Source organism: Hippocampus guttulatus, chromosome 5 (assembly GCF_054856545.1).
Source record: "Hippocampus guttulatus isolate MCC_2025c chromosome 5, RoL_Hgut_1.0, whole genome shotgun sequence".
Lineage (NCBI taxonomy): Eukaryota > Metazoa > Chordata > Actinopteri > Syngnathiformes > Syngnathidae > Hippocampus > Hippocampus guttulatus.
In genome coordinates this window covers 7,538,926-7,545,140 of record NC_141265.1, presented here as the reverse complement: position 1 = coordinate 7,545,140, position 6,215 = coordinate 7,538,926, and the positions used below count along the sequence as shown (strand labels likewise).

At 39.5% G+C, this 6,215-nt stretch overlaps 1 long non-coding RNA gene across 2 annotated transcripts; it reads left to right on the top strand.

The window, feature by feature from the left end:
* Positions 1 to 2,215: 2,215 nt before the first annotated feature.
* On the top strand, positions 2,216 to 5,866 carry LOC147204863 (uncharacterized). 2 transcript variants are annotated; one of them, XR_015100968.1, is made up of 3 exons: positions 2,216 to 2,351; positions 2,556 to 2,669; positions 5,447 to 5,866. It is a non-coding gene; the product is annotated as an uncharacterized LOC147204863 (long non-coding RNA). The 2 variants fall into 2 exon arrangements; XR_015100967.1 differs by lacking the exon at positions 5,447 to 5,866 and adding an exon at positions 3,940 to 4,889.
* Positions 5,867 to 6,215: the final 349 nt, after the last annotated feature.

The following is a 6,215-nucleotide window of genomic DNA, read 5'->3' as shown; positions in this document are numbered from 1 at the left end:
TCAAAGTTGAAGGCACAGTACCGTCACCTTCACAATTAAAAAAACAAAAAACAAAACAGACACCCCTCTTTCCTCTCAAGGGAGGTGTTTGTGTTTATATACCCAATTAGCCCTCCGGCCACAGCATGGCCATGCATTAGGCTGACATTAGCCTCGGGTGCAAGCAATATGTGTGTGTCTAAAATATGCAGCACCCCTTTCTCATTTGAGCCATGCCTTATTAGTCGGTATGAGGCTAAGCTTGACAGGGGCGGCCGACTGTTTTGTCAAAAAGATTGGCGTCCACGCACAGCCAGTGTCCTTTGACTTGAGCCGGTCAGTAAAACCTGTGTTGTTGCCCATTAGACCATTGGACCCCAATTCCTTTTTCTAAAATGAATCCCCTGCCCCTTATGCCATTCCCCTGGGTGTCAGTAGAGTGGGGTGGCAGATGGGACAGACACAGAGCTGCCCCATGAGACCCTGCCCACTCCCTCCGACTAAATACACACATACACACAAACACGTATAGCTGCACACACTCAGACATGCATGCATCCACATATGAATAAGTAGCACGCGCACACACAGCAGCAGAAGCAGCGGCGGCAACACACAACTTCCCTGCCCCCAGACACAAGCCTCATCTGTCAGCCAGCCCTCTTTGTCCCGAGCACAGGAGGATGTTCTGTGAACGCAGAGTGACGTCTCTGTCGCTACCTCTCAATCTGTATTCTGTCCAGTCAAAGGGCTGAAAGGTAATCATGTTCACACAATGGCAGCCTAATATGGTCTTAAAGTAATTTATGACATAATGTTGCCGTTATGATGGTCAAACCTTTGTAGAGAAAAAAAAGGGGCAGCGGACCACGGGCCTGTTGTATACTGTTTGTGCTTGTAACTTTTCTCTGGCAAAGTGTTCATTGGCTAGGTAACAAAATGTGTCAAACAAGTCACATTAACGTCACCTTTTCAAGTCCAGTGCATAGACTAATAAAGGTGATTCAAAAGAAAGGCCAGGCAGGATGGAAAGTTTGATGTTCATGCTTGTAGAGTTTCTTTCAAAATTTGAAATGGCCAACTCATGGCATGGCATGCGGAGGGGGGTGAAGTAGCCAAAACTTGTACTCACATAAGAGGTCTCATTGTATACTGTAATTTAAGTAAAAAAAATAGTCTTCCAAATAATTACTTAAGAGTATGTACTCAGGAAAAATAAATAAATCAATAAATACCCTCAAGTACTGAGTAATTCTTGAGTGACTTCTGATTAAATATTTGTTGAATCAAAGCATTAATGTCAAATAGATTTAAAAAATATAGGAATGTGCAAATGTATATACAACCCAACAACATCACTTTACTTAAAATAATAATAAAAACCAAATAACACGAATGAAGGCAAATTCAGACATAGTAGTTTTGAATGGAGAAATCATACTGCATTTTCACAAGTTCAAGGAAAAGTTTTTCGAGTCTGAAATGGTAAATGTGTATATAGCATATTGCAAAAACATTTTAGATTCGGTACAGGTCTGGCACATTTCTTTATTTTTAGGTTGTATAGATGACCTGATAAACATTTTTGGTCATTTCATGTAAAAATCAAAACAGAATTTTCTGTTCATCTCAAAAGGGAGGAAAATATAATGCATCATCTTTCAAATTAAAAATACATATTTGAGTCCTGATTTTCTTGGTTCTTGGCTTCTTATTTATTTTGCATGGAATGACCCTTTTGCTACATGCTGCATGTAATCTTTGCAGACTTGGTTTGATGATGTCATCGTTTGAGTTGGTCAATAGACAACTTGTTTACTAAAGGCCCAATTAGCAAATGACTACAGTAAAAAACTCTTACAAAATATGTTTTCTAATTTCATTTGGGAATGCTTTTAGTTTCTCGTCACGTGTTCATTATTTTGATATTATTTGGGAATCCTTTTGTTCACAAAATTATTGTGAGCTATTCAGCTAATGAAGTAGGTTTTAAGGCTTTTTTAAAAAACACGTTTGATATTCTTTTGTTTACTTTTGGTTTTATATGATATGTGTGTAGGCACTTTTCACTCTTCACTTTACAATATTTAAAATTAGCTGGATAAGAGGGCGATGCATAATACATGTGGTCATCGGGCGCGCGCTTTGTTGGAGGGTGCGCGCCCGCGGTGGAGGTGAGTCGATCCTGCGTGGCGTGGGCGGGTGGGTGCGTGATTAATTACAGACTCGGCTTGTGACAGAGGTGAACTCCGCGGTGGTACTGTCTGCTGCCGACATGGAGGGAAAGTCTACCCGGCTAATTGACCTGGCTTCTGTAAGGCCATCCATCAAGCGTGGCCCGAGTGGCCCCGTAAGAAACACATTATTCAGAGGTACGTTAGTTAACCAAGGCCGCCATTCATTACCCGTATTAACTTCTCTCCGACTCTCTCAGACTTAGCCCGTCGTGAAACTCGCCACTCCAATTGAATTAGTTAACAACATAACACACATATTTGGAAAGCTCCCTCACTTTCGCTTTCATTCTCTTTTATGGCCTTGTCAAACTGCGTGACTTTTTTTGTCGTTCACGACAGTCGCAGCGTCACACTACCAGATCAATATCTTCCTGTGTCTTGGACCTGGCGAGATGTCACAAAACAAGTCCGTCACCGACCAGACTTCGCGTCCTTCTGTCAAGATCGGTGACGGTAAGCAGCTTTCAAAGTCATGTCGACGTCGGCATTACGTGCCTGTGCGTTGTTTCTATGTTCAGTAAATGCTACGTTCAGAAAAGAGTGGGGAGGGGGTTGATGTGGACTGTCTAGTCTCCAAAAAGAACTTGAGTGGACCAATTTGTTTGCTAATCAGCGTCAAGCTTTGCAGATAGCAAACGTAGCATGAGCTGAAATGCTACTATACTTTGCAATATTTACCCTTTTGTTCGAGTCACTTTTTAAATACGGTACACGACATTGTGATTGTATTGTGAGGGTACACCACATCAGGTCTCGTCATAAGTAGGCAGGGCACGGTCTTCCATTTGGTCAATGCTGGGGACCCAATCGAAGGACGGCGCAGGACATATCACACTTATGTGGCAAGACAAACAATTATTGAGTGTAGTCACACTACATGAGCTACTAATACCGCTCAAAATTGGCGTGGTAGGAAGCCGCATATGTGCAAGTTACAAATAAGTCTCAAGTCGTAACCTTCAAATTCCAACATCATAAGCAAGATAATCCATTAATCCAAATGAATGATCCTCGAAGTTGATCTCACCACTGTTAGTGTTTCGATCGCCACTTAACAACAACACAGTGATGCTGGCTGGGCTGCCAAGTTGGGGGGAATGAAGCGGAATCTTTTCTCTTTTTCTCTCTTTTTTGCTTTCCTTCCTAAAAAGGCAAACTGTGTTAAAATGCAGATATCTAACTATAACCTGATGACTTGTCAAGTCATGTACTTTTTTTATCTACCTTATTTTCTGTCAAATTATTACTGTATATATGTTTTATGTTCAATAAACAAACAAACAAACAAACAAACAATGTAGATCAAGTGCAAGTCAAGTCGAGTTGCTTAGATACCAAGTTCTAAGTCAAGTCAAGTCAAGTGACTTGGTTGGATTACCCGAAGTTTACTAACGGTGGCCCGAATGGGCCAGTGCACAGTTCTTACACCAATGTGATGAAATCAACACAGTCTTGCATTAAAAAAAAAGTATTAGTCAATATTTTTAGTTGTATCCACTTAAATTGATCAGTCTTCACTGATTTTTTTTTTTACTGTGCTGTAAAGTTTTGTTTTGTGTGTCAGGTCCTTGAACAAGATATAAAGCCCCCAAAATGTCAAATGTTGAAAATTATGTTGTATTTTCTACCGAAAAAAAAGGTCATGCAAAAAAAGTAACTTCAAAGAAGCAATATTTTCTTATTAATATTTCAATGACCTGCGATTGGCCGGCAACCGGTTCAGGGCGTCCCCTTCCTACTGCCCGGAGACGGCCGGGATAGGCTCCAGCACACCCCGCGACCCTTGTGAGGATAAAGTGGATCAGAAGATGGATGGATATTTAAATGATTCAAAGTTCGTTTTATTGTTTCATCATTTGTGCCGTTTCTTTTTTGCATGTTTTTTAAATGTATTCAAAATCATACCAGAAAGTTGAACATAACTCTTTGACAGGTTTTCAACTCAAAATATAGGTAGGCCTTTACAGTGTGTCATTTAACATAACAGCAACGCCCATCACTCCTTTCAAATGGACCAATTTGGGCTCATAAAGACACCTTGGGCTGAATCAAATAATTTTAGCCATTACTGTTCAACTGCCCGTATGCAAGCCTTCAGCCTTGTGGGTGGTGTGGTTTAGGCCCCCAGAAAAGAGCGAGTAGCGTGAAGTTGTAACTCCTCAACCTGGTCATGGCCCACATGTGCTTTCACTCCCCCATTTATAGGAAAATATATTGGAATTTAGTGAAGGCAGCGGGGAGAAGACATTACTCAACCACCAAAGATGATTTGTCATATGGTGTCTCTCTGGTTTTGAAGTACAAAGCTACAGTCGGTGCTTAGTCTTCGCGATGCAAGAAGTTAGTTTTTACTACATTTTGATTGAATACACATAACATCAGGTTCACCTTTACAATCCATTCAAATACAAGATGAGAAAATGTCTGCACAAAGATGAAATCAGTTTTGATTGTACTGTTGAACATTAAAGATTGAATGGAATCTTTTCCAAGATGCTGGTCAACTTCAATTTTGCCCATAGGAAATATGAAATGAAATTCCGCCCATTCAGTTGTTAATATTCTTCAGGGTTGCCGTCACAAAAGTTGTGTTGTCCGGAAGCTCACTTCACTAGAGGCTTGTGCTTTGAACTTCTAATTGTTGAAGGGATGCGCGTCTGCATCCAGACCACTCTCAAGGTGCCCTTAAGCAACACTTATCCTTTGTTGGTTTCCGACGATAGGATGTAAGCTTACAAGGGACAAGTTGTGCTTTTTAAATAATTATTTTTTTTCCAAAGATAAAGTGCCTTTACAGCTTATGAAATATAGGATAGTTTAAAGTCCTTCTAATCGCTTCCAAAGTTATATAGCACATGCATATTTTCTTCTTGCCCGCAAACTTGAGGGATAACCGAGTCTCCGCTTCTTCCAGACAGCTGCTCACTGACTTCCTTTTTTGTTTTAAAAATGAGATTATTTTAAATTAGACAGAAAACACCATTACTATATTGAGGCAAATTAAAGTTTTGTATTTTTAATCGAGCCTATCCGTAAAGCACTTCTTATATGAATGTGCTGCAGTCAAACTGTTTACTTATGAGATCAAAGACAAAAAAATAGAAACAACTCTGTATGGCGCAGTCCAGGCTACACAATACAAAGTGTAATAATAAATGAATGTTAACTGAATAATAAGGCTCTGAGCGTTATTATATTTTTAAATGTCTTAATTCCACCGCGTTGCGCAGGTGTACCTAATGCTATGGCCGTCGAGTGCATGATCACAACTTTTGGGAGCAGATGCTGCAAGAGTCCTGTTGCGTGAGCAGCCTCAAAGCGCCACCTACCTGTGAGTTTTGCCCCGTTCTGTTTTTCTTCTGTGGAATCAATTGTCACCACTACCTATATCTGTGTCACTGCGCATTTGTATCTGCTCCAACCAAACATAACATTATGCACATTTGCATAAAACATTATATACTAGAGCTGTATCATGTGTACGTATATATATTTACTTTACAATTATTATGATCCGTTTAGTTTGACACTGCCCTGATGTTTTTTTGTTGACAATGTTTGTTAATCTGGTTGTAGTTTGCAGTGGTAAAGAGATGTACTACTACACTTCTGTAAAGTTTAGCCACAATAATAGACATGTTGTTTAATTCGTACCTTTTTGACTCGGTCAATCATAACGGTCAATCAAAACTTATTGACATATAAGTATGTGTGTATATACTATATATATATATATATATATATATATATATGTATATGTGTATATATATATATATATATACTGTAGATATTGCATGTTTTGAATGGTGAAATGAGCGGCATTGTAGATGTGGCATACCAGTACTCGTAACACTGTGACGACAACCACTTGATATGTCCCCTGTTTACTAACATGCTTGAATATGCAGGAGGATAACTAATCAAATAAATCCACTCATTACTACGGCTGCTGGTATTTCTGCTTTTGCATTAATTATGTAGTCATTAGCATATCAATCA